The sequence below is a fragment of the Mauremys reevesii genome, linkage group 5, assembly GCF_016161935.1.
Source record: "Mauremys reevesii isolate NIE-2019 linkage group 5, ASM1616193v1, whole genome shotgun sequence".
NCBI lineage: Eukaryota > Metazoa > Chordata > Testudines > Geoemydidae > Mauremys > Mauremys reevesii.
The window spans coordinates 25,332,433-25,358,955 of NC_052627.1; the positions used below are offsets into that span (position 1 = coordinate 25,332,433).

The 26,523-nt window shown below is 44.5% G+C and overlaps 1 protein-coding gene and 1 long non-coding RNA gene across 3 annotated transcripts in view; one reads left to right on the top strand and one right to left on the bottom strand.

Annotated features, from left to right (window-relative positions):
- Positions 1 to 1,293: 1,293 nt before the first annotated feature.
- LOC120406931 lies at positions 1,294 to 21,995 on the bottom strand. Of its 2 annotated transcripts, none has more exons than XR_005599665.1 (5): positions 21,920 to 21,995; positions 17,817 to 17,937; positions 10,773 to 10,871; positions 4,962 to 5,030; positions 1,294 to 1,354 (listed from the first exon to the last, which is right to left on the bottom strand). It is a non-coding gene; the product is annotated as an uncharacterized LOC120406931 (long non-coding RNA). The 2 variants fall into 2 exon arrangements; XR_005599666.1 differs by lacking the exon at positions 1,294 to 1,354 and adding an exon at positions 2,745 to 2,817.
- PDLIM5 (PDZ and LIM domain 5) overlaps positions 2,961 to 26,523 on the top strand; it is a 223,567-nt gene continuing 200,004 nt past the window's right edge. Inside the window, exon 1 of the mRNA XM_039542141.1 lies at positions 2,961 to 3,203. The gene's annotated coding sequence lies outside the window, so the exon portion shown is untranslated. The remainder of the gene's footprint in view (positions 3,204 to 26,523) is intronic.

The window sequence follows — 26,523 nt, forward strand, 5'->3', positions numbered from 1 at the left end:
GTTAGATAGGAACATGCTGTTATCCCTATGGAAAAACTGAGGCATGGCATCATTATGTGACTGTTCACTATTACGCAGGAAATCTGTGGCTGTATGGGGACAGAATCCACTTCTTCTGAGTCTGTCCATGTCTTAGTCACAAGCTCATCCTTCCTCCCTAACTACAATGTACACACTAAGTTGCTGATTCTCCAAACAGAAATCATGTCCTCCGCAGATTTCCTTGCTTCCCCACAGAAAAATGACTTCTGACAGGGAAGCAAAGGGAATCTGTAAGGAGCCCCTCCACAGCAGGGTGGGCACTCATTTCGAGCACCTGGAGCAGCTGGCTGAAAGGTATATCACCATTGGGCTTGGGGTGCTCCAGCTGGTGGCGTTTACCCTGTGCCGGGCTCAGATCCTCTTCCTCTTCAAGGGGCGTTGGCCCAGGGGTGGGTCAGACCCACCCCCAGAATTCTCCCCGCCCCCATTTCTCCTCCGCCATGAGGGAAGGGGTAACTGTACAGGAAGTTGCTCCCCCGTCGGCCCATACCCTGCGTGTCGGGACCCCCCCCCATACCCAGGCTTCCCCTGCCACATCAAGCCTCACCCCCTGTATCCAGAACCCACTGCTAAGCCTGACCCTCCTGCACCTGGACCCCCTACTCCTGCATCAGGATCCCCCCATGCATGCCCCAAGACCATTCCCCTCTAAGCCTCCTGCACTTGAACCTCCCACCCCACTCCCCCAGCACTCAGATACCCTGCTGAGCTCCCGATGCCCAGACCCTCCCATTGAGCCCCACACTCTCCCCAATGAGCCCCAACCACCTTTACATGGATCTCCCTTCAGAGTCCCATTTTCCCTGTACTTGGAGCCCCCCACTGAGCTTCTGTGCATTCAGATTCCCCGCACATCCTGACCTCCACCAAGCCACCTGCATCCAGATTGCCCCACACAGAACTCTCTCACCCCACACCTGGATCCCCCACACTAAGCCCCTCCACAGTTGGATCTTGCTGGACTGAGCCTGCTTGCCTCACATTTGGATCAGGGCTGGGTGTGCATGCAAGACTCTGTCCCACTTGCTTGATATCTTGGTGCACCTGGCACAAAAGGGTGTTTCTGAGGCAGGCCCGGCCCTTGCACTGTGTCAGAGTTGGGTGCAACCTCACCGCTGAGTCCACCTCTGTGCAGACAGTGACCTATGCGCCCCACTGCCATGCTGGAGCCTCCTAGTTTATTTATTGACAAATAAAACATGCAGAATTTTGCAGAATTTTAAAATATGTGCAGAAGTTTTATTTTTGTTGGCTCCAAGTTTTTAATGTTTTGGTGCAGAATTCCTTCAGGAGCAGCTGAAGTGCCTGGATTCTAAATATAAGCATAACAAATAAAACCAGCGGGAGGCTCAAACCAAAGCCGTGAACTCAAACACCCCATACATTGTTGGTGACATTTGAATCTCAGTTTGAACCTGAACTCTGCTGCTGACCCTTATCTTCATAGCATTAAACCTAAATCATAGCTCCAGCTGCACATACCCACAGCTAGCACTGAAATCTGTGCTGGGGTCCCTTTTAGACACTAAGAAGAGAGTTCCCCGGGAAGCAGTGACCCATATGTACAGAGCAGCCAACACAGGATTACTATTTACCGTCACGCCTTTAAGCCTGTGTGGTTTATAAGGGTTGTAATAAAAAAAATGTATTTTAAAATCAGGGCTGTCTGCCATAAAACTACTGACACTTTTTATAATTCATTTTAAAGGGGGGGAATTGTTCATACTTATGTTCAGATCTAGTTAATGTACATTTTTAAACTTTCCCTGATTTTGTCCCACTTTCTTTGTGTTTGTTAATAGCCACATTTGAATAAGTGTTCTGCAGCCCCTGTTTTAAAATGACAGTATTGTACAGAACTAGTCCCACGCCCCTTAGCAGCAAGTGTAAGCAAATGTAAGCGGTCATTTTTGGAAATCATAAACAGTGCCGTACTAAACCTAGGGAAATCTGCCCTCTCGATAAGGTGGCTGAGTCCATAAGAGTACATCAAAAATTCCTGATCCTCCAGTAGGCATATCTTGCACCCTCCACCAGACTATGTTGGCAATTTTGAAAGTCACCACACAGTTAAAACTAGTTCAGTGCTTCATGCTGACATTTTGACTTTCCTGCTGCACATTTGCTGTACGTGGTGCTTGGAATATCTTCAAAACTTTCTGTCCCTGCTCTTACAGAGTTGGCTTGTACTTGTACCTAGAGAGCAAAGTATTCAACACCACGCGATCTGTTGTTCACATGCCTGGAATTCACTGGTTATCAATAAATACCAGTATAACAATGTTTCCACCACCAACCATGGCATCAGGATAATGATGATGATTACTGTGCCTCTGACTGACCTGGGGAAAGCATAAGAATGATCAGAGGCTGCTTAGTAGCCTTTAATTTTATGTCAAACAGAGCAATACTAGCTGACCCTGACACTCTAAGAACAGGTGTAGGATAAAAAGTGCTAAAATGTAATCAGACTAGGAAAGGAACCTCCTCCATTTGGTATTACATCCAGTTTCAGTTACCTAAGAAAAGTCCTGTTCTATCCAGAGTCTAACACTTTTTGAATTACAAAGTGATGGGCTGTACCCCACACACTAGCTCCAAGAGGGCTGAATTAGGCCAAGTGGGTAATTGGGCCAATCAGCCAATTAGGCTGCAAATGGGAGAGAATTAAGCTGCAGGAAGCTAATTAGAAGCAGGCTTACCTGTGAGGGAACAGGTGGGGTTTCTATAAAGCAAGGAGGCAGGCCACAGAGAAGAAGCCTCCAGTTCTTCTTTCTGAGGTAAGGGAGAAGAAGCATAGTAAGAAGGCATCCAGGGGCAGAAGCAGTAAGGTGCTGCTGATGTAGATCTTAATTGTTGGCTATAAGGCCCTGAACTGGAACCCAGAGTAGAAGATTCTCTTAATGATTGCTGCAGAGTGGGACTGTCTGGGGGTAGTGGACAGGAACACTATCTGGAGAAATGCTGAAAAACTCTCTGCGCAGGGGAACTCACTTAGTGAGTTGGGCAGAAGGCTAAGGCATGAAGAGTATGCAGCAGTTCCTGGAGTAAGAGGGGGATTGCAGGCAAAGATGGAGAGAGTGATGGAGCACAACTACAGGAAGTGGCACTGATCAGGCAGACCTACTCCCCAGCAAGACCAGACAACCTCCCCACTTTTGGTGAGTAGAGGCATCCTCTCCCCTTTCTGTCACAAGCAAATAGACAAGTCACAAAAGTATTGCAATGTGTCTCCTTGGTTTAAAAAGATTTTTCTTCCATCTAGGCAAGCTGGGTCACAATTCCAGTGGGTGGGTCTCGCAAGAAGGCAAGATTGGTGTGTCCTGTATAACACCTTGGGCCTGCAGAAAGATGTGGGTGATTCAGTAGGTGGCACTCCTCTTCTGACCCACCATTAAGACCAGTACCCGAGCACTGTGACAGAGGGAACTGTACTGTTTTAGATGCTGTTTGTCTGATGAGATTTGGGGCCTGATCTCTTGTGGTCATTTAAGTTCCCCTGGCACCTTCTGCAATAATAGTCAAAAATTAAGTTGGATAACTACCCTTGCAGCATAAGGGCTTGTTTACATAGTGCATTAGTCTACCCTAAAGGATATAAATTCTCAGGCACATTAGTGTGTCATGCTGTAACTGACCTTTGAATTACCCTGCTGGCCTGCACTAAAGGTTCCCTAGTGTGTATTAACGTGGCAGTGCTTGAAATGGCACTAGTGCAGACTACAGCACCATGTAGATTAGCCCAGAGGCTATAGTATTCCTTTTTACATCAGTAATCCTTCTTTTCTTTCAATAATAACTACTTCACACTCTCATAAACATAAGCAAATGAATCAAGCCATTTCTTCAGGCTGGAAGTGAAGAAATGGAGGGGGGGGGGTTCTATTTTTAAATACTTTAGAGACACTCAGATGCCATAGTGATGGAGACCAGACAAATACCTAGATATAGAAAATTACATATTAAGTACATCTGGTCTGTCTCTTATCTCAAGGGTTATAGTAACAGTTCCCAGTGTGAATAGCAGCTATAAAAACAGGCATATTTTCCTGGAATTGATTACATGTAATATTAATCTATGTAATGTCTCATCCATATGTTGTCCTCTCTCATAGAACCTTTGCTGTAGGGTACTGCTGTTCTGCATGTAGGTTGTTAGTTTATGTGAAACCTGACAGACACAATGACTATGGGCAGAGAGAAATCAGTCATCAAATGCAGGTGATGTTTGATTTCTTCAGAATGCACACCCATGATCCTCGTTAACTTCTCCATAGCAGAATAGTATTCTGAACAATTTGGCTTGCAAATGAGCTGATAATGCCCCACAACATCATATGCCGCACTTAAAGCTGACAACCCATGCTTTTCTTGTCCTTAAAGGCATCTCCATTGTTTTGCTAATAGGTGGTTTGCCTTAATCATAAGCTACTGACAACAAGAAAACTTTTTTGCCAGCTTATAAGGCTGGTGAACTGAGAAAACCAGGCAGTGTCTCTTAGGACTATGTCTGTGTTCTGGTTTCTGATTAAATGTTTTATGCCACAGGTTGAGGATTGGCTGTCCTTTCTTGGGTGTGTTTAATCTACAATTAGGGAGTCTTCCTCCAGATGACAGCAGGGATGCTAAGGGGGAAGAGAAGTGACTGAGGTGGTGATTAGTTTTGCACCTGTGCAGGTCTCCTGATTTATTGATCTTTGCAGCTGCAAAGTCAAAATGTAACTTGAGGAGTGAGAGCAGGATTCTGCTTAATTCTTTTTCTGTGGGGAATCTCTTGATGTAGCTACATTTTTAATAGCCTTTATGACTGGCTCAACATCCTTAGCGTGCTTGAGACTCTGACCCACTGATTCTCTCTTGTGCCCACCGCATTTTTCATAATTTCTTTCTGTGTGTAAATTAAAAATAAAAACACAAACCTAGTCACAACCACCTTGTTGATCATCTGTAGCAGGACCTGGTGAGAATTCTTCTAAATACTTGCTGTCCTGTTGTTGGAACAACAGGAGATGAGTAGTGCAAGGTAACTACCTGTTTTATAGACTAAAATGCAGGCTTGTGGGAGTTGGAAGGCAATATATGTTCATGTATTCTGAAGTGGTGACTGGGGGTGGAGGGGAGCGCTGTTCTGAAGCACTCAAAGGAGAAAAGCATGTTAATAATGAGCATGATGCTGGTACACTGCACCACATGCAACAGAAGCTCTGTCATGTCAGATGACACATGGCCTATATGTAATGCCTCAGTACTGAAGGGAATGAGTGCATGAGCTTCTAGTCTCTAATGGCAACATTAATGGATGAATTCACCAGCATTCCAGTTGCAGGCAATTGGCAGGTAGTCTGATCGAAAACTAGAAACACTTTCAGTAAAGGTTTCAGCTAGACCACATATCAATTGCAGTAGTGGAAAAAACAGATGAGGCAAAGGTCTCTCTATTTTTACATCTAACAGGGAAAGTGTTAGATATCTGCAACAATTTTCAGTTTGAAGGAAGGTGAAACTCGAATCAGGCTGATATGAGTGTCTGAGGCATAGTGCATTCCAACAAGGTTTGCAGCAACTTTTTTTACACAAGATCCTATATACAAATAAGGGACGATAATGGCTTTGAATTTAGAGGTTTGTTTGTGCCATTTGCAACTTTAAAGTCTAAAATGTGAAGTTGAGGCACCAAGAAGGCAGAGAGCTTCAACAGCATGAGCTGACCATTCAAAAAGCAATATGTGATCAGTCAACCAGAACACATGGGAGAGCATTAAGTGCAGAAGAATTGAAGTGCTTCTCCTTCATGGTACCCAGAGCTAGAAAACAAGGGTCCAGATAGCAAGGGTTTGTCTATACTGCAATAAAACACCTGCAGCTGATTTGGGTCAGTAGGCTCAGGCTCATGGAGCTTGGGCTGGAGCATAGGCTCTCACCTCTTCTTCCCTCCTCCCCTCCCAGCCTGGGCTCTGGCTCCAGCCCAAATGTCTACATCACAATTTTACAGTCTTGTAGCCTGAGCCAGTGATACAGGCCAGCAATGGGTGTTCAATTGCAGTGTAGACGTACCCCAAAGCTGTTGATAGAAATGCAGGTTCCCTGGGTGAAATCATCCTCATTTCAAATGTTTGAACTCTTCTTACAGGTGCAATGTAATAGAAATTATCTGCTATTGATCTGAGTTCTAAACACCAGTTAGTAAACAGGATGGGTTGCTGAGGCTGGGGCAAGGAAGGTCCGGCATGAACCCTACAAATAGCCATGCTTGGGGAGAGAGCCTTAGGCAGAGGTTATATATTTGAGTTACCAAATGACTACACCCCTAGAAGGCGATAAGTTTTGAGTGACTCTTCCTCTTGGAGGAAGAGTAAGAACTCCATGGCAGTACAGCGAGATTCTCCTCCTACAGAGAAACCCACAGGAGAGAATAGAAGGGCCAGGAAACTTAGCAAGGCAGACGATGCTGAGCTTATTCCCAGCTGCCCCGTTAGATGGGAGCAGTTTTGGAGAGTGCATGGGGGAGGGGGCTCCTAGCCCTGTGTATTCTGGGGAACCTTGGAGCAGAGACAATCTAGACCCATGAAATCATGAGTATCCATCTGGAGGGCTGGTTTCTCCACACTGCTCTGCTGGATCCACTTGCCCCTGCTATTGGCTGACTCCTCTTGCTGCTGCCCACTAGCAGTAATGAACAGGACCTGGAGGGAGTTAATGCTTCATGGGAGTCTCTGGGGTGAGCAAGACATGATTATGCAGCGGGTGGCTTGTCCTGGGCTCTGCCTAGGATGACCAGGTGTCTGGTTTTCAGTGCAACACCTGGTTGAAAAGGGATCCTGGCAGCTCGGGTCAATACCATGGACCGAGCCATTGTCTGGCCGGTTGGCGGCACTGCACAGCAGGGCTGGCAGACTCCTTGCTAGCCGCCATGCCAGGCAGCTTCCAGGAAGCAGCCAGCATGTCCCCACTCTGGCTCCTACATATAGGGGCAGCTGGGGGCTCTCTGCACTGCCCCCACCAAGGGCTGCCCTTGCAGCTCCCATTGGCCAGGAATCATGGCCAATGGGAGCTGCAGGACCGGCGCCTGTAGATAGGGCAGTGCCTCCATGTAGGAGCCCGGGACATGCTGCTGCTGCTTCTGGGAGATGCTCACCGTAAGCGCTGCCCAAAGCCTGCACCCCAACCCCTTCCCGCAGTCCCCTGCCCCAGTCCTTATCCCACCCTCCAGACTCCTCAGCCCTGCCTCACCCTCCTGCATCCCACACTCCTCAGCCCCACCCCAGAACCCACACCCCCAGCCCAGAGCCCATACGTCCTCCTACACCAACTCCCTGTCTCAGCCTGGAGCCCCCTCCCATACTCCAAACCCCTCAGCTCCACTCCCTAGCTCAGAGCCCCTTCTTGCATCCCAAACCTCTTATCTCTGGCTCCACCCCAGAGCCTGCACCCCCAGCTGGAGCCCCCATCCCACACCCCACCTCCTGAGCCAGCCCAGTGAAAATGAGTGTGTGAGTGACTGAGGGGAGGGGGCCTGCAGGAAATGGATTGAGGCCTTGGAGAAGGGGTGGTGCACTTCACTTGGAATAATTATTGGCCTCCATATCAGAGGCTGAGATGAGGGTCTGCAAGTAGGGCCTTGGCCTATGATGGCACTCTTGAGCTGAAGGAAGTGACAAGGAGGATGGACATGGCTTGACTGTTCTAGCAAACAGTTGCTGTAGATGAGTCAGGAGACAATCATAGTTAAAATCCTGTAATTTAAAGGAGGAAAATAAACTGCTGCATTTCCTGTGGTGGCTTCAAAGGTCACTTGGGGAGCATATATTTGAGCATGTGATCCCACCCAACAAAAGGCTACCTGTTACAGGTGTACAGCAGGGGCAAGGATGTGTTAACTTCCACCTTGCTGTCATACTCTGCCTGACACCCACCAAGGTAATCTGATGCATTGCCACCTCGCTGCACCACTATCACCACCATCTTGCTGCTGATTTCTGGTCGTAGCCTTATACAGGTCTGAGGTGGAAGGGATTCCAAGAGTCAGTGAAGGCGGCGGGGGCAGAGTGGTGAAGGAGACTGAGGGGTGGGGAGGGGAAGGAAAGTGGATATGCTTGGGCAGGGTGGGCAGTTGTGGGGGGGGGGCGGGGGGGTTGTTTTTAAATGGCCATTGAATTTTCATTACCAGACCTGTTTCTTTAGCATAGTGACAGAACACTCTTCTAGTCTCCTTAGGGCTCAAGGACAGCGAGGTCTAACCAGATGATAGTGGACAAAAGTAACAAGGAATGGCTTTTGGAACAGGAGGTGTGAAACATGACTATTAATAATAGTCGTACATGTTTCAGTTAATCTTTTTTTAGCTCCTCTTTTGTCTGGTACAGACTGTAATTCATCCATCTGGCTAAAAGAGCTGGACCAGAACGTTAAACGTAATGTGTGAGCAGAAGAGAAATTGGGGGGAGGGGGTATTTCAGTGTTTCACATTCGCTGGTTCAGAAAAGAACCAGCAGCTCCTGCCATAGTCACTAAGCCTCTTATTTAGCTACATGATATGTGAAGAAGGAAACCATTGCCCTAAGAGCATCTGAACAGCCAGTGTGACCCAGGGGTGAGAGATGGAGACCTAGAGCTCAGTGTTTAAATTCAGTGTCTCTATGTAGAGCTGGAGAGGGAGGAAAACATCAAAATTTTCAAAAAAATTGAAATTGTAGCAGGCAAAGCAGACAAGTTGGAAATCTCTTGTTTTTCCCAGTTTCCTTTTTTTGTCAAGGAGTTTGATAAAAGGACTCATAGCTGCACCACTTCCTGGAACAATGTTAGTTGTGTCAGCATTACACTCTTCTGTTGGCATAGTGGCATCTAAATTGGGTGGTTGGTGGTGGTTTCTGGCATAGTTGTGTTGGCTAAGAGGTGGTGGGGGGGGTGTTAAATATCCCACACACATTCCTGCCAGATGACGCTATACTGGCAAAACTTTGTAGTCTAGACCAGGCCTCTGTTCATGTTGCACACTTGATGTGGAAGTCAAATCTTACAGTATCATTTTTATAGTCTTTTGCTAAGAGAACTGCATTTTAAATCTGCTCAATTGTCAACCCAATGTGAGGGCTAGGCTGTAAATACTCAGTCCTCTCTTCACTTACGGGTATGGAGTGCTGGTGAGAGAGATGCTGCCAGAAGGATTCATCCATCAGGCATAGGCTGGGCCAGTATGTTGCTGGGCCAGTCTTGTGCTTTTATTGAAATGTCTCCATAGGCCATGTGACTGCCTGCATATGCATTGTCTTTAAATATTCCCCTGGTATGTTTAGACATGGCCTTAAGTCAAGCTAGAGGGGGCAGCCATGTAGCTGCACCATGGGAAGCTGAAGGAATCTGACATGAACCGAAAATAAGGCTGTCATAGGTCTCACCCCCACTTGGAGCTGTTGGGTTCCAATGTGGGGACCCGCATGTATCCCCCCACCCTAAAATCCTAGGGTAGGTCCCCTTTTTGCTGCCACCACCCAGTTGAATACGTGGGCCGGGACACCCCTGTTTCCCCCCCTCCTCTTTCCAAAGACGTTCCCTGGGGAAACACAGATCAACTCACAGAGAGAGAAACCTCCCCCCTCCCCTCTCTGCCCGGAGATAAGCTTGTCTCACCACCGAGAGAGAGTTTCTTAGCTCCCTCCCCCTGTATCCACAGTAGGAGGGATTTAATCAAATCTTTATAGAAAGAATTTATTAAAAGGAAAACAAGAAAATACACAATCTCTATGAATCCAAGCTGGACATTCATAGGGTATAACCTTACTAATTTCTGGAGAGAATCTTCTCTCCTTCTCAGTACAAACAATACAGGCAGAATTAAGAATAATCAATAACAAACACACAGAATTGCAAACACAGGATTATTAGATGAGGACACAAAGTACCTTTCTAATACTCACTATCTTGACTAAAAGAAATTAGTTCAGGAAGATGGAAACTTGTAGAAGACTTGATTAAACATCTAGACCCTTGTAACTCCAAACAGCTAAGAACAGCACACACATGACCAGAGAGAAAAAGTTCCCTCCTAGGAATTTTAAATTCTCTTCCCTGATTGGTCCTCAGGTCAGGTGTTCACCAGGTACTATGTGTCAACCCTTTACAGGTGGAAACTTAACCCTTAACTATTTATGACAAGGGCCTTAGTCTGCGTGCCTCTGACAACCCCATAGGCTTAATAGGAAATGCTAAATAGGGCCAGAAGACAAACTTTCAGTAGGTATTCAGAAGAGGACTGAGTCCCAAGGCTTAGTCTAAGCAATAGTTTTGCTGGCGTAGTTACGTCTGGCAGGAGAGTGAAAATTCACACACCAATTGCTGACATAACTATCCCATCAACCTCTGGTGTTAATGGAACTACACCCACAAGAGTGCTTTTGTCAGCAGAGCTAATGTTTGGGGAGATGGTTTAGATATGCCAGCTGAACTCCTGTCAGCTTACACCACATCCCAGCTATGCCAATCAGGTGCCATAGCAGTACAGGTATAGGTATGTCAGCAAAGCATTTGTAATGTAGGCACACCCTCACTTGCCTACTCTTCCTCCTCTTGGGTTAGTTTTATGTTCTACTGCACTTTTACTAGTGTTCTCAGCTGACTTTGTGGTAAAACGAATTTTGTGGACCTCACTTGATACTTGTAACTTTGTAGGTTATCCTGTTTGGCCTGGATACTTTGCACTTCAAATACATATTCCACTCCTATTCTCTTTTTACCTGTGTGAGAGGCCCAGTGTCTGGGGAGAAAGTTAGAGGCTTTGTACATTATTTCACTGTCTTCCTGCTTCGCCCCATGGTCTGACTTGATCCAAACATCTGAAAGCATAAACAGTGGTGGAAGCACATTAATGTTTTTTTTTGTTTTTTCCAATCCTCTTTATCAGAGAATCAATAGACTCTGCTCTGTAACTCCCGGCAGGAATCACTGGGATTCTAATGCTCTGGGTTGTGCATTGATTTTCTAGTTCCTCTATCTCTCATAATAGAGGCTCTTACAAATAGTTCATGGCTCTTTATTTCTGCACGAAGTCTGGCCACATTATTTTCTTGCCACTAGTCAGCTTCTGCTAAAGGATGCTGCTTTATGCCTGTTGCTAGAGACTTTCAATGTACATTAATTTTAGCTGATTTTTCAAAATAGCAAACAGGGAAGAGTTATATTATGCTCATGTAGCCACAATCACAGCCTGTTTCCTTTCTGATCTTTAGTGGTGGTGGTCTCTGCACTTCTGTAGTGCTTTGCATCACAGTGCATTTACTAGCATTAATTAATGTAATCTCAGCACTTCCAGTACAACAGTGCTGTTTCATCACCATTTCACAGATGAAGAAACTGAGGCACAAGGGCCAACATTTTCAAAGCTGGGTGCCTGAAGATTGAATACCTGCCTGCCACAGAGGGACTTGAGTGTTCAGCACTTCAAGTGCAGCCCCACTTTAAGAAGTGTCTAAAAGTGGATTTAAGAGGCCAACGCTGAAAATTTTGATCTGAGCATGATTTGCCTGTGATCAAACAGTGATTCAGTGACTGACCTGGGAATACAAACCAGGTGTCTTGATTCCCAGACTGTTCTATCAGTGTTGTCACATTAGTGCTGTGACGAATAGTAAACTTTTTTGCCTATTTTTACATGCTCCTCTTCCATACATACTCTACATAAAAACTTTATTATGAAGTAATTGGCTTGTAATTTCTGTGAAATGTTATATTTTGTGCTACATCATTTGCTCCCTACACAGGGAAACTCTTGTACGCTTAGGGTATGTCTATGCTGCTGATGGTGTGATTGGAGCACATCTAGATCATAGAATATCAGGGTTGGAAGAGACCTCAGGAGGTCATCTAGTCCAACCTCCTGCTCAAAGCAGGGCCAACACCAACTAAATCATCCCAGCCAAGGCTTTGTCAAGCCGGTCCTTAAAAACTCCTAAGGAAGGAGATTCCACCACCTCCCTAGGTAACGCATTCCAGTGCTTCACCACCCTCCTAGTGAAATTGTTTTTCTAATATCCAACCTAGACCTCCCCCACTGCAACTTGAGACCATTAGTCTTTGTTCTGTCATCAGCCACCACTGAACAGCCGAGTTCCATCTTCTTTGGAATCCTCCTTCAGGTAGTTGAAGGCTGCTATCAAATCCCCACTCACTCTTCTCTTCTGCAGACTAAACAAGCCCAGTTCCCTCAGCCTCTCTTTAAGTCATGTGCCCCAGCCCCCGATCATATATCTGAGCTAGCTTGATCTAGACATCATGAGTACCAATGGCAGTGAAGGACTTCAGGACAGGCTAGCCACTTGAGTACATACCGCCAGAGTCCCAGGAGGGCTTGTGCAGTTCTAGTGCTCTTGGTAACCAAAACAACTAGATTAAAGCTAGTTTAGGTATGCCTGCATGTACTGCAGTCACACCCCTCAATTGCAATGTAGCTCTATGGAGGAAAAGTAGTTACTCTATCACAATATTCAGCAGCCATGCTAGCTGGCCTGAGCTGTTGGTAACTACCATGATAACCTTTAGTTAAGAGTCTGAAGGGAATATTTTGGGCAAACTTTTGGTCTTGGGATGGGGCTGCCCTGTCATGTATGAATCAGTGTTGAAACAAGTTACAGAATGTGCTGGTGGAGATGACATGAAAATATGTATCACTCATAAATCCCATGAGACTTAAAATGTACATGATTCATAATCTTTCAGGGTTCATACATTTGACCAGATGTCTGCTGGGGAAACTGGCAAAGCATATAATGTGCTCATTTTGTTTGTGGTGCCAGTGGTTCTTAACTCTGACCCTTGTTTTCCTTTCCTACTGGTTCTACTGTGTATGTCCATTGATTTCAATAGTTATTCCTGAGTTTCACAATGGTAAGAGTGAAGAGTCTTCATGCCTTACTCATCTGAGCTGTTATCTCTGTTGGCTTCCCTTTAGAGCACATACACTTAAACCCTGAAATTAAGAATGCAGAGTGATTATAAAGCCCACCAGCTTTCAGACAGAGCTTGGAAGATCTGTGATGCCCCAAAAAAATCTGAGAGGAAGCATGCTGTCATGTCCAGAGTAGGGAGCTGTAAGTTAGGGCCGGTCCCATGTCTACTAATGACTCAGAGTGATTGTGGGCAGGTCAGTGCACTTCTCTGAATCAATTTCCTCAGCTGTAAAACAGAGATAATACTTATCTCCTGGAGGCTTAGGGACAGATTGTGCTTTACAGACACAGCCCTGCATTGGTGGTACAGAGGGACTGTGCTGGGGAACTATAGAAGGGAACATTGGCCTTTAGTTCCACTTTTACTGATATCTCTGTTCTACTCCAATTCCTTTCAGTTTTCTTTCCTGTTCTTTAATGTTTAGGGAGGCTATTTCTTATGTTTCAATAGTGCCCCACATTTGACATGTGCTGTACAGTTGAAAGATTAAAAAGACCTCCTGACAGAGCCAGTGAGATTTTTCAACAAGCAGCTTCTTGTTGCTCCAAGGAGACCTAACTTGCCATGAAAATTTGCAGGCTTTGGTACTGGAAACCATGGACCAGGTCCTCAGACTCTGCTCCAAATTCTCTGTGCCATTGTGGAAGTTCACTTAAACAGCCAGTTAGGGCCCTTTTCTATGTAGGGAATCCTTCTGTAGTGCATCTATGGCACTTGCTCTGGATCACTCCTTGTATAAGGGGTGTTTTGAGGCAGGAGGGTGAATGGCCAAAGCTTATTGCATTTCAACAGTCCGGGGCCATCAGAAATAGGGTGACCATACAACAAATGTGAAAAATTGGGATGGGGGTGGGGGGGTAATAGGAGCCTATATAAGAGATGGACCCAAAATCAGGATTGTCCCTATAAAATCGGGATATCTGGTCACCCTAATCAGAAATAGCCTCTTGGGAACCATTCCTTTGGTAAAAGTTAAAGAAGTTCTAAGGCTGCTCAAACTTGCCCTGTCCAGGAATGGGGAAGGGTGGGGTGGGGGGGAACCACAAAAGAAATAATCCTTCAGATGCACTGGGTACAGCTCTAACCCCATGTGACTACTGTGAAAATTAAACATTACATTATAAAACCTTATTGAAATTTGGTGAAACACTAGGTGTCGTTAATGAGGCTTCATTTTAGCAGTAACATCTGATTTTAGAATGCCCTGTACAAACTTTCCTGTTAAAGTAGTTTACTGTGCGTTCTTGAGAGCCAGGAAAACTTTCTGAAATCCCTATCCCAGACAGTCTAGCAAGAATTCAAGTTATCCAGTAAAAATCATGTCCAGACCAGACTGTTAAGTGCTGCTTGTGCAGGCACATGCTCTCTATGTACTTAAAGTGCAATCCATGAAAACATTTTTCAAATACCAAGGCAGGAATTTCTTGTTGCAAATTCATTTTATTTATCCTTCATGTCTTTGTCCAACTTCTTATTTCTAGTCCACCCCTCTGTACCAGCCCTGTCACTCTAATGGAAGGGAATGTGTGCCCTCAAAATCAGGAATATCCTTTTCAGGGCCTGTCCCTGTTGGTTTTTCAGCTTTGGGGTGAAGGTGGAAGGCTGTGACCAGGGCTGTGTGGCAAGGAAGGGGGGTGTGTGGGTTGTGGGGGGAGGGACTAGAGAACACAGCAGCCCATGTGCCCTGAGGCAGCATCACTGGAAAGGTTCCCAATGGCTTCATGATATATCAAGGCAGCATTACTGTAAAGTGGAAGCAGAAATGCTGGTCCTAGTGACTGGGCTCCTCCTTATTTCACTCCTCCTTAGAGGAGGGAGCGCTCCCTCCCTGTTCTTTAATACCTGTTCAGTAACTCTAGATTGCTGAGCTGATGTCCAGTCAAAGGCCTCTCTGAAGTCACTGGCTTGCTATCTACTCTTACTTCAAACATCTGTGCCTTAACTGGCTACATGCCTTCACCTTGCTTGACTAATGTCAAGTTCTTAGCTCAGCACTTCTTCTTTGAGCTGATACCAAAGCACAGGTATGTACCTGCAGCTTTTCTGCCTGGTGTATAGGGCCAGGCTGCTGTGACATAGCCACCTCAGCATTGCTGACTTGTTGGCCTGATGTCAAGGCACAGGCCTCTGTAACCTGACACTGGCTCAGCAACTTCAGCTTGCTGGGCTGATGTCAGACTTTGGGCTTCTGTGAAATAATACGCTCAGCAGGTTTAGCATGAGATGAAGCAGCAGAGAGGGGGGGCTGCTCTTCTGTCTCCTGAATAGAGGAAGATAATCAGGAGGGGGAAGGTGACCTGGCAGGCGGGGAGGCTGATTGAGACTGGACACAGACACAGGGTGTCCAAGGGTTCTGAGAGGAGTCTAGTGTTTGAAGCCAGTGGATAGAATGTGTACTCAACCAACTATTACAGTCCAGAGGACCCAGTGCTTGAAGGGTCTTGAGCACTTGACTCTAAATACATGGTGCACAGAGGAGATGGGAGTACCACTGCACTTCACACATCCCACAACAAGAGGGTGATTACAAGCCCACTGGGCTGATATCAAGACATCTACTGTGATTGTCACTGGCTCAGCGCCTCTAACCTTTCAGTATGCCATAAAGGCACAAGAGAGATCTGGAAGCATCAGACTCTTTCAGCCTCTGCATCTCAGAAGGGAGGGGAACCAGCAGGACAGACATTCCTGTAAAGGACTCCCAACCTGGATGTGCTTTCCCCAGCACCACCTGATGGGAAAGACTATAAACTGGGGAAGATAAGCCCCCACCCAGCTAGCCAAGAGTTCCTTTTGCTGCTACTCCCACGTCAGTGTTCCCTGCAGAACTCCTCCAAGTCCAGGAGAGACAGTGTTTAGCAGAGGGGGTGCTCTATTGTCCAGTGAAGTCCTTTTTTTCTTGAGATGGGGCAAGGACTAGACTGCTAATCAATTAGGCTAGAAGTACAAGGGTGAGGGAGGCACCTGCCCAGGGCTAGGCCCAATACAGAAGTACCAATGTCTCTGCTTTTTCTCTTTTCATTCCTGGCCTGCTGTTCACATGCCCTTGTTATGGTAGCAAATAAGTCTTTGTTCAGTACTCCAGTAAATGAAACATCTCTGCAGTCAGTGACTTTAAGTAGTCATAATTGGAAGTGTTAAGAATGGATGAGTATCATTCATTTATATTCGTGGATTGCAATCACCAAAGGCTTTTTCATCCTAAATTAAGTTTTTGTGGGTGTTGGCGGGAAAGGCACCAGAGATTGCTGGGACTTGGTACCCATAGTATCCAGTCCTAATACAGGTTCACAAAGTCCTCAAGTGCCTTGGGCGTTTAGACTCTAGGCTACAACAGAGCTCCCAACCTTCTGACTGGCCTAGAATCTCAGGCTATGCTTTTACAAGGAGTGTCTTTGATGCATCAGTAGAAGTAAAATGGAGTATATTCGCAGAGTTTCATAGGAACCATGCTGGGGGGAGGGAAGGTTTTTTGTGGCTGGCCAGCACCAATCTTTGGTTAGACTAATCTGAGTCTGGGAAAGCCTTTCAGAAGAAACTAGGCCAAGAAATCTCCAAAAGATAACTCTGATCAAAGTCATGATCCAGTCATTTGATTAGGAAAGACTTGTGGAATTTTAAGTCCAAGGAAGAAAAAATTGAGATCTTTGGAGATCTTCAATCTTTATGTGAGAGAGGACATCAGGATTGCAGCCCCATACCAAATAGTAATGTGACTACCACCAAGGAGACATAGCATTTCACTCACCTTCAATTTTTGTCTTCAAAGATTACAAAATTTAGAAGTAAGAAAAGCAACAGTAAAAATGAGATGGAAATTAGGCAGAAAATTACAGTAGCTAAGCATAGTATCCATAAGGGAAACAGCAGCACCTGCAAGGTAGGTTAAGACTACTTTATTTACATAAGATGACAGTGGGCAAAGAACAATAACTTCTTGCCTCAGTCGTGTTGCTAGTCAATGCTTTGGACTCCAGGGTTTCTATGATAGCACGGTTACACTATTAAGTCTCTAAAGATTAGTACTGGACTTCTAATTGGTCCAGGGAGCAAATGAAAGGCATGGAGGAGTGCTAGCATGGTATGTGCTGTGCCACTACTCCCAGGGCCGGTGCAAGGAAGTTTCATGCCCTAGGCAAACAGCTGATTGGCGCCGCAAACCTAGGAGGCGGGAGAAGCGAAGCAGTGACTGCGCGGTGGAACCCCTGGGCTGCCAGCGGCGCGCTGACCCAGGGGAACCTCAGCTGCCAGCAGTGGCTCAGATTCCCTCTCCCTCCCAGCGCAGCGGCTGCTGAAAGGGCTTTAAAAATTTTGGGGGGGCACTGCTTTTTGGCACCCTAAATCTTGGCACCCTAGGAAACCACCTAGTTTGCCTAAATGGTAGCACCGGCCCTGGCTACTCCTAGCCAAGTGATAAGCTATTAGGTTCTGTGGCTGTTTCATAACTTAAACTGTTTAAATGTGCTGTTTCACTGCACCCCAGTTACTTTCCTGTATTCTGTTTTGTTTTCCCTAGCATTAATGACTATCACATCATTCTCCAATGGTTGATTCTTAGAAGTTTCTATCAGAAGAACCTTCAAAATGCCAGAACAGCTCCTAGCCCAGCCCTAAGGAAAGGCCACCCAGTCCGATATCCTTTATTTTAATCTCGCTATCCTGCTTTTTTTCCAGTAACTCAATTCCTTTCCCCAGAAACAAATTTCCTGATTTAATTTCAGATCTCTTGCTGCAATCATCTTCAAGAACTAAATCCATGTGTTTTCTACCCTTGGCTTTCAGAAGCAGGCATAACTCAATTTTCTAGTTAACCCAGAGAAGTAATACTGAAGTACCTTTCGCTTTTTTGTTCCTTAGTTTTTGAATCCTTTGCTCATCTTCTCCGTTGATTCAGTCCTCAATACTGTCATGAACCAATATGGTGGGCTTGACCCTGAAGGCTCTCCTGCTGCACACCTGTAAAAATGCAGATTGTCCTCTAAGAAACATAGCACACGTAGACACTAGCTCAGCCACAAATCTTTATCTCCTCTAATCTTGACTAATGTAATTGCCTCCCATTATGGCTCTAATTTTCCAAACTTCAATTTGTCCAAAAGAGGATGACTCTCATCTCCACCCATTCCTGAAAATAATGCTTCAACCATATCCTCCGAAATGGTCATTAGCTTCTCATCTGTTTCAGAAGCTGTTTGTTGATCCCATAGAAATCCATAGCAAAACTCCTATTGACTTGAGAGGGGAGCAGGGTCTGATTTTAGATGATTGCTCAACCAGTGTTTATTAAGTATAGATAGATAGGCACAGAGATACATACCAATCTGGGGAACAGGTTTGCTGCTCATCTTCTGTTTTTGAAGTATGATCTCAGTCTTGCCCTTCTATACTTGACTTATCTATGGCAGATGGAAAGTTCCTAAATTCTACCGCATTAGCACAAAACTTTCATCCTCTCCCTTATCTAGCTTTCATGTTTGCTTTTTCAAAGTACACAGAATATATATTCCAGTTGTTTCTAACCTCTGCACCAAGTACTTCTTGGATTTTATCTACTCAAGGACATATGTATCAAATGTTCCAATTATTTCTTGAAGGCCAATATTTATATCTGGCATTGCTTCTAAAAAATTCTGCATACAAAGGTGATGTATAGTTTACTGCAAGCTTGGTGTGAGTGCCAAGCAAACTGGTAGTTGGCTTTATAGTTGGCATAAGGGAGCGGGGGAGGGAGAGCAAGCTTTTCTAAAAATACAATATTGGCTAAGGAGATCATTCAGTCTCATTGATCTCCTTTCCTTTTCTGTACCCTAACCCTTATACCAGGGGTCGGCAACCTTTCAGAAGTGGTGTGCCGAGTCTTCATTTTATTCACTCTAATTTAAGGTTTCACATGCCGGTAATACATTTTAACGTTTTTAGAAGGTCTCTTTCTAAAGTCTGTAATATATAACTAAACTATTGTATGTAAAGTAAATAAGGTTTTCAAAATGTTTAAGAAGCTTCATTTAAATTAAAATGCAGAGCCCCCCCGGACTGGTGGCCAGGACTCAGGCAGTGTGAGTGCCACTGAAAATCAGCTCGCGTGCTGCCTTCAGCACACGTGCCATAGGTTGCCTACCCCTGCCCTATGCTTTACTTCTCTAGAACTCTTCCCTTTCTCTCCAGTCTTTCTTACATCTTTGTCTCTTGTTTTCATCATCTGAAGTAGCCTTGCATTTAACAGATCTTTTTCAAGGCCCATCTCTTCTGGTGTGCTGTCTAGTAAAAGTAGTCCACTTTTGCTTTCTGAGCCCTCACCCTTGCATGGTTAGCCATTCTCCCTGCAATTTGGCCTTTGTACACCCCACCGCTGCTGTTGTGTTGGTATAATAATGTAACCATTGTCATTTTCTATGAATGTACATAGAGAATGAAATTGCCTGTGGAGCATTGTGGCCATTTTATATGAAACAGCTACAGAAAAGTGAACTTTGTTCTGATTTTCACCTTCACCCTGCCCACTCCAGCAGCCCGTTGCTCTGGGTGGCAGGCTTAAATTTTAGCATGCCAGCATCTTTCAAGCATGTTTGAATTTCAGCACAGAGCTTTTTGTTCCCCAAGCACAAACATCCTTTAGCAAGGTGTCTGTCACCTTCTTGATCATGACCTGCTTATTATCTGAACAGTAAATACAGCCCTCTGCACCCTTCACAAAAACTGCTTTGCAGCAGTGCAAAGTGAGTGTAAAATGCTACCCTTCTGGTGTAGTATCATTTTACCTTTACTTTGCACTGGTGTAAATGACTCCATAACATGCAAGCTAATGGAAAATTGAGTCTTTGGCCTAGACACCCCCTCCAACCAAGAATCTCAATCCTGGCTCCAATTCGTATATGAATAAAAGTGCATCAAACCTTAGCTTATGCAGATTGTTTGCCATCCGTCTAAAATATTATTTCCAAGCTAACCCATCTTCCATAAACCTCAGATAACCTAGCTTGTGGCCATTTTATTCCTGACCTCAATCAAAGCATCTGCAAAAAGACTCTGCTCAAAGCCACTACTATTTGCAGACTATGTTCCAGAAAGTTTGTGTGCCCGATGCAATGTTACTTTTTTAACACTCATTGCTTCATTCAGTCTTTAATTTAGCCAAAGATAATCTGGATTTCTACACCCATGTAATCAAGTTTAATGCTAAGAAAGGTCACTACTGGAATGATATCTTATGCCTCATCCTTAACAAGTGAAATTAATCTACCCCAAAGACCTACATGAAAGTCATCTGGGTTTTTTTACAATATCTGAAATGTTTGTGCACTGAGATAAAGCTGATGCTTAATGTGCTTCCATTTTTAAAACAAATGGAAAACAAAGAACAATGGAAAATAACTCTAGGCACATCCCTGTGACAATAACTTTCCTCTAAAAAGGTAACTCTCAACCAGGGTCCAGGAACAAGGGATTGAATTTCAGTTCAGCTCTCCCCTTGCCCCGGATCAGTCCTCTGAGCTAGTTTTAATCTAGGTAGGTTGGTTACCAATAGTAGTGATGCTGTCAGCAGAGGCGGTAGGAGTTTGCCCAGGACCCTGGGTACACAGTCGCTTGGCTAGCCCATGCTCAAATCCATGCAGCTGCAGCTTCGCTGCTGTTGGTACCCAAGTGAGCTAGGTGTGCTGCAATTGCTTTCAGTGAAGGTCCACATTGTGGCCTCTTGGGAGAAAAGAAAAGGGATAATGACTTAGAGAAGGTAAGGCTCCATACCCAGGCTTGGGCTGAACCCAACTTGAGTTGTTTTTCAGGATGGGGCTTCTAGTGTGCTAGGTGCTATACAAACACATGGGCAGAGGTAATCCCTGCCCTAAAGAGATGTAGAGGTAGTGTGCCCCTCCGTGAGATCAGATAGAATCTCAGGTTTATTCTAACCTGAATCAGGTGTTGTGGTGATAAAATACAATGTTTTTGAGGTGCTCAGACCCTATGGTGAGAGGGGGTATAGAAGTAGACAAAAATATCCACTCCACTATTCCATGGACCACATCCTGAGCCCTTCTCCAGCAGCGTAAATCAGCTATAAATGCTGGTGTATGCACTTTGCTAAGGATTTGCCCTATCAAGGCATCCCCCATGTCCCACTGACCCCAAGCTGCCAAAACAGACACTTCAGTGAAACATACAAATGTTCTAAGATTGTTAAACTTCAGAATAAGCATTTGGGGGGAGGGGAAATATAAGGCTTGTGTTTGCTGCGACTTTTTCCCCCTTTCCCCCAGGGTTTCTTCCTTAAAGGCCCATTCCAACACAGGAGGACTGGATAGGACTCTCTTCGGAGCACATGAATGTTACATCTGTGCCAAGTGGAAGGAGTCACTTTTTTTTAATTAAGTGAAGTTTTACTGCTATCTTTTCTGCCTGGAGGGCAGCCACTACAGCTCTTCCAGATTCTAGCTATAGAAGAGTACACATGAAATGTGGCTTTCTTACCGGTTTTGTAAACCCCTAACTTTGGGTTGATTGGCATCTGGGTCTTGTATAGCTGAACCCTAAAACTCAGCATGGGGAGGGAGCTCAGCTAAATGGTCCTTCTGATTCCTTCTCTGTTAAATAGAGATCTGAGGGGGGGGGGAGAACACGTATGATTTTTGAATTTACAAAACATTAGTCTAGAGCTACTTCACAAAATCAAATCCTTTGAGCATCTTGGGTTTCTCTAGATCTGCCTTTCCCTTCTTGCATGCCCCTCCCCCACACCTCTGCCACTCAAAATCCATATAACCAGTTCTGGTTTTAAGCTCTTTAGCAGAGAAGCACACAGATATTCATCACATAGATGATCCCTTACACACAACTGGAATATTGTTTCAACTATATAACAAGAGTAAGTCCTCAGTATAGCTTTAAATCTAAAACTTCTAACTTTTTACTAAAGGGGGGGGGGAAGCTGGTTGCCTTCACGTACCCCAGAAGACTCCTGAAACTAAAAAGTAATGGGATTAATTTCTGTAAAGAGGAAAATTAAAGCCCCAGCAGAAGAGCCACTGTGTTCCATGGAACCCACGTAGCATGTGTATTATTAGAACACACGGCCTCCATAGGACTCTGGAATGCTTCTCATTCCAGAGCTCTTTGGCTATCCTTTTATCGAAGCAGAATGAGTGACATAGTTACTGCTACCAGGCTGACTTCATACAGGAAACAGGTAACACTACAACTCCTGCTGTCCTTCAAGTCACTAGCTAGTTTCAAAGGGCAAACAAGCTGAAAGGCCCACAAACTTGATTCAGTGAATCAATGCCAAAATTCTTTCTATGCGAAAAACATTCACTAGAATAGGCACAGATGACACATGTTCTTGAGAGAGGCACAGAAATCATCTTGGCTACTGTGACAAGGGATATCAAGCTACAGGGTTGGAAGATTCTAAATGCAAGATAGACGTGAATGCCAATTTTAAATTTAGATGCTGGAACTGTAGAAGGAACTGCCTGGTTCTAAAAGGCTTCAAAGCTTCAGCCAGGCTAATGGTCCATTTGGGCATGTCAGGCAATACTACATATGATTCAACCCCAATGTGCCATTGCTATGTAGATTGCCAGTGAGCACCTCGTTTATATGCTCAGCACAGGTTGTTTGCAACCTTCTCTGTCACACTCTGAATCGAAGTCCTAGAAAGAATACATGTTGCTCAAACTTTGCCAATAGGGGATGCTGGTCTGTCTATTTCCCTTTTGCTAGAATTCCGTCCCCTCCTGCTTTCTTATCCAGCTTTTAATTCTGACTGATCAATACCTCTGATGTACATGTATCTTAAAACAGACAGTTGCCTGATGTTGTGTAACCTGAGTTAATTATATGACCTGTATACAGAACCAAAGAGCAGATTAATGTCACCTTCTGGCACTGTTACATTTCCTTTAAATTACAATCTTAGAAAATGTTGTTCAACAGTTTGTATCACTATGTATCAAAGCGTTCTTGAGCAAGGCACGGAAGGGGTAGAGAAGAACTGGCAGCCTGGAGACAGGCCCAATTACTTTGTAGCGGCATAAACAGGCCGGAGCATAAAAGAATCTAGGGCTATGGCAGAGATTCTTTTTTTAGAAAGTGGAACACTTTGCCCTATTTTAGAATTGTATTAAAACCACCCATATTCCATCATCCTTCTGTCTCATTGCATTCCCTTTGTAAGACCAATTGCTGATGGCTATGGATCCTGATAAAGACTAGACTTAGGTTTCTTGACCAAAGTCAATGTTTAACACTTGGCAGTCACTAAACTTTGCCCAGGTTTAAGAGCTCTTTCCTCAGAGCATAGGGCAGCAGTGGGGGCCAGTTAATGATACAGATCATAGAAAGCTAATGCTGCTTGAGGGGGAGGGTGGAAATAACTCATTCAAAACCAGAACTTGCTGAAATATAACTTCTGAAAATCAGAAAAGAAAAAAACACTCCATCATTGGAAGTCTTAGTTATAATGTGTCAGAATAAATGACATAATGAATGGGGAGGTTTCAAGCTCACTATGGGGTTTTTAGAAGAATATATACCCCAAAAGTAACTGAGACAATCTATAATCAAATCTCCTAAATTACAGGTGTGAAATTATACCCCCAAATTACCTGATTTTTTTACATTAGTTGAATCCTGGAGTTGAGAGCTCTATTAGAGATGTGCCTGAGCCAAACACCCTCCCCTCACACTATGGGAGGAGTTTACAATCTCAAAGAATTTGGATCTAAATTTTTCCAAGTGGATGCTGTTCTTTATAATGGGTTGAACTAAACAGCAGGTTCTGAGGTGCTGATAGTGAGATCTAAATTCTGCAGCTTGCGCCCATCTCTTGTTACACCAGCCAGTTTGTTACAATATTGTATATGTACGCCCTTCCCTCTGCTGAATGGAATGAACAGCTAAACTGCGTGCTAGAGATTGTCCTTCTACTCAATATGGAGGCCTGGTTTTGGAGCAGAGATTGCCTTCCCTCCTGATCCAACACAAATCTGCTCTAATAAGGTATTTCTGTTGAACAGTTGACTTCATTAAAATGTGTTAGTTCTTCATTTGCTTACTGAAGTCTTCAATATTGAGGCTGGACAAAGCTTAAGGTAAAAAGTCAAAGACTCAGTGCCTTGGTTACAAAATGAACAGATGCTAGAACATTGATCAGGAAGACATTTGGCAAATCACTCAACCAATCTTAATCTTACTTGTAGAAGACACAATGGGAGACTTGACTTCAAATATGGGCACCTGGACAGGACATCTGAGTTCTGCATTTGGATCTTCAGATAAACACTGCAGACATGGCAATTCGATATTGTACACTGAGGTGGTTCCAGCTGCCAAAATGGCAGTGTAAAGGTCTGCTCAGATTTTGTGAGGTAGAGTGATGCAGAACTCTGTATTTCCCACCTTTTTAATTGGAAAAGCTGTGCAAATGTGGTCAAAAACATAACTGTCGTCTAAACTGTGGCAACATGTAATGGCTCTTTCAAAACAGGGCATGCGTATCTTAACAAATTTTCATTGCTATATATGTTATTTCCCATTTTCACATTGGAGGTAAGAAAGGAAAAGCTGATATTAAGTGAGCATGTGACCAATAGCAGCAGGACCCTCAGCAAAGATGACTTTGAATGAAGCAAGTACAAAAGGACAAGCTATGCTTATGGGGACATGCATGCGCGCACCCCTACACACCTGTCAGGTGAGTGGTTTGGGTAGTAATCTTAGTTGGCCTAGGTCAGCCACATGTGTCTGCCAAACCCAGCTCAAACATGAGTTTGGTTTGGTAGATACAGTATATTGACATAATAGTGCCATCATTACTGGGTCACACTGCTGGCCCAGAAGAGTGTTGTGATCTGAAAGCCCATTCTCCGAGCACTGCTGGCAGGCAAGGAGTAGCTGTTCTCTCCTGAGCTCTGAGAGATCACTCAAAAGATGGAGGACAGCGTCTGGTTCACCAAATTCCTGTAGCCAAAAGCAGAACTGAGAGCCATGAGCTAACCCCCAACTAAGATATGTTGGAGGAAGGATGTGTTTTGAGAGGGGCTTGCTTCCTTTATCAGGGTAGAGGTGTAGTTTATAACATGACCTGATATAACACGGTAAAGCAGTGCTCCAGGGGGGTGGGGCTGCACACTTCGGCAGATCAAAGCAAGTTTGATATAACATGGTTTCACCTACAACACAGATTTTTTTGGCTCCCGAGGACCACATTCTATCAGGGTAGACGTATATCTTAAGAACCAACTGCAGCCTCAAAATCCTCTCTTGTGCTGAAATTTTCCCTTAGTTAGCCTGAGTTTTAGGGGACTCATCTCTCTCTCACGCACGCAAAAAATTCCTCACAGGCTGGTTGGGTCAAGCTCTTAAAATTACCTCCTCTAAATGCTGATGCTAGTTCTGTCAATTCTCACTTTATGTGGAGCTCTGTGGCATTTGACATGGTGTGACATGGCTAGACCCCGCCACTAGTCAGTGCTTGCAGCTATTTTTATTTTTCTGGCACTTTTAAATGGGTTTGAGTGGTCTGTGCATCCAGTATGCAACAGCATGGTTCTATGGGCCCTTTCTGCTCCACTGTTAGAAGAGCTGGATGTTCTTGGTGCTACAGGTTGAATTTCAGGCCCTGCTATTACCCATTATTTATGCACATTGTCTTTGGGCCAGAAATATTGGCACAATACTAGGTTTTTGTTTTTCTGCTGATTTGCAGTTTTATTTAATAACTCAAATCTAACTGTACAATCAGTGTCTTTGACAAAGTCTGGCCTAGATATAAATCTAATCTTGGCACTTGTAATATGTTCATCACTGGTGTTCGTAAGCATTGTACAAATTTGAAAACAATAAAGACAAGCTTCTGTCTCTCTCCATTTCCCCCCTGTCCGGTAGGATTTGTCTCTTTATTTATAGTAAGAATGGGGTTTAGTTTCTTTCCAGTGGCCACTCAGAGCTGTGGAATAAGAATCTCTTGATGTGAGCTCACAAGTCTCACTGTTCTGATTGATGGTCCCATTTTCCAGAGAGACACAACTGTCATGGCTGTGAAGAGTGAGAGGGAGTACCTTGGCATGCTTTGAAAGACTGAGACCTTGAATTTAACCTGGTATTTGATGACCGAGTGCAGCACAGGTGTCAGTGGCTTCAAGTGACAGCTCGGATACAGAGGTTATGAATCGCCCACCTTCCATCTTTCACATTTGCAACAGTTACAAAACTTCCACTCCAATAGATCAGTCCATCTGGTGATATTCCCAAAATAGCTGTTTTTTTTTCCCTTTCTGGTTTGCCTAAGATCTTAACTAATAGTATGAATGCTAGAACTGAGTTGCTCTGCAATCACCCACCAGTGTGTCCACAGAAAACAGCTGTTCTTACCCATGGTCTCAAATGGTTGTGCTCCTTTTTTTAGTATCACCCTTTTCAACTAACATTACAAACAATGAGGTGATATCTGGCTAACTTTTTAACCTTCTTCAGCAACATCAAAACTTAGAAAGGACACAGCTTACTCAGGGCATTTAAGTGTCTAGGGGTCTCATCCATACTGGAGGA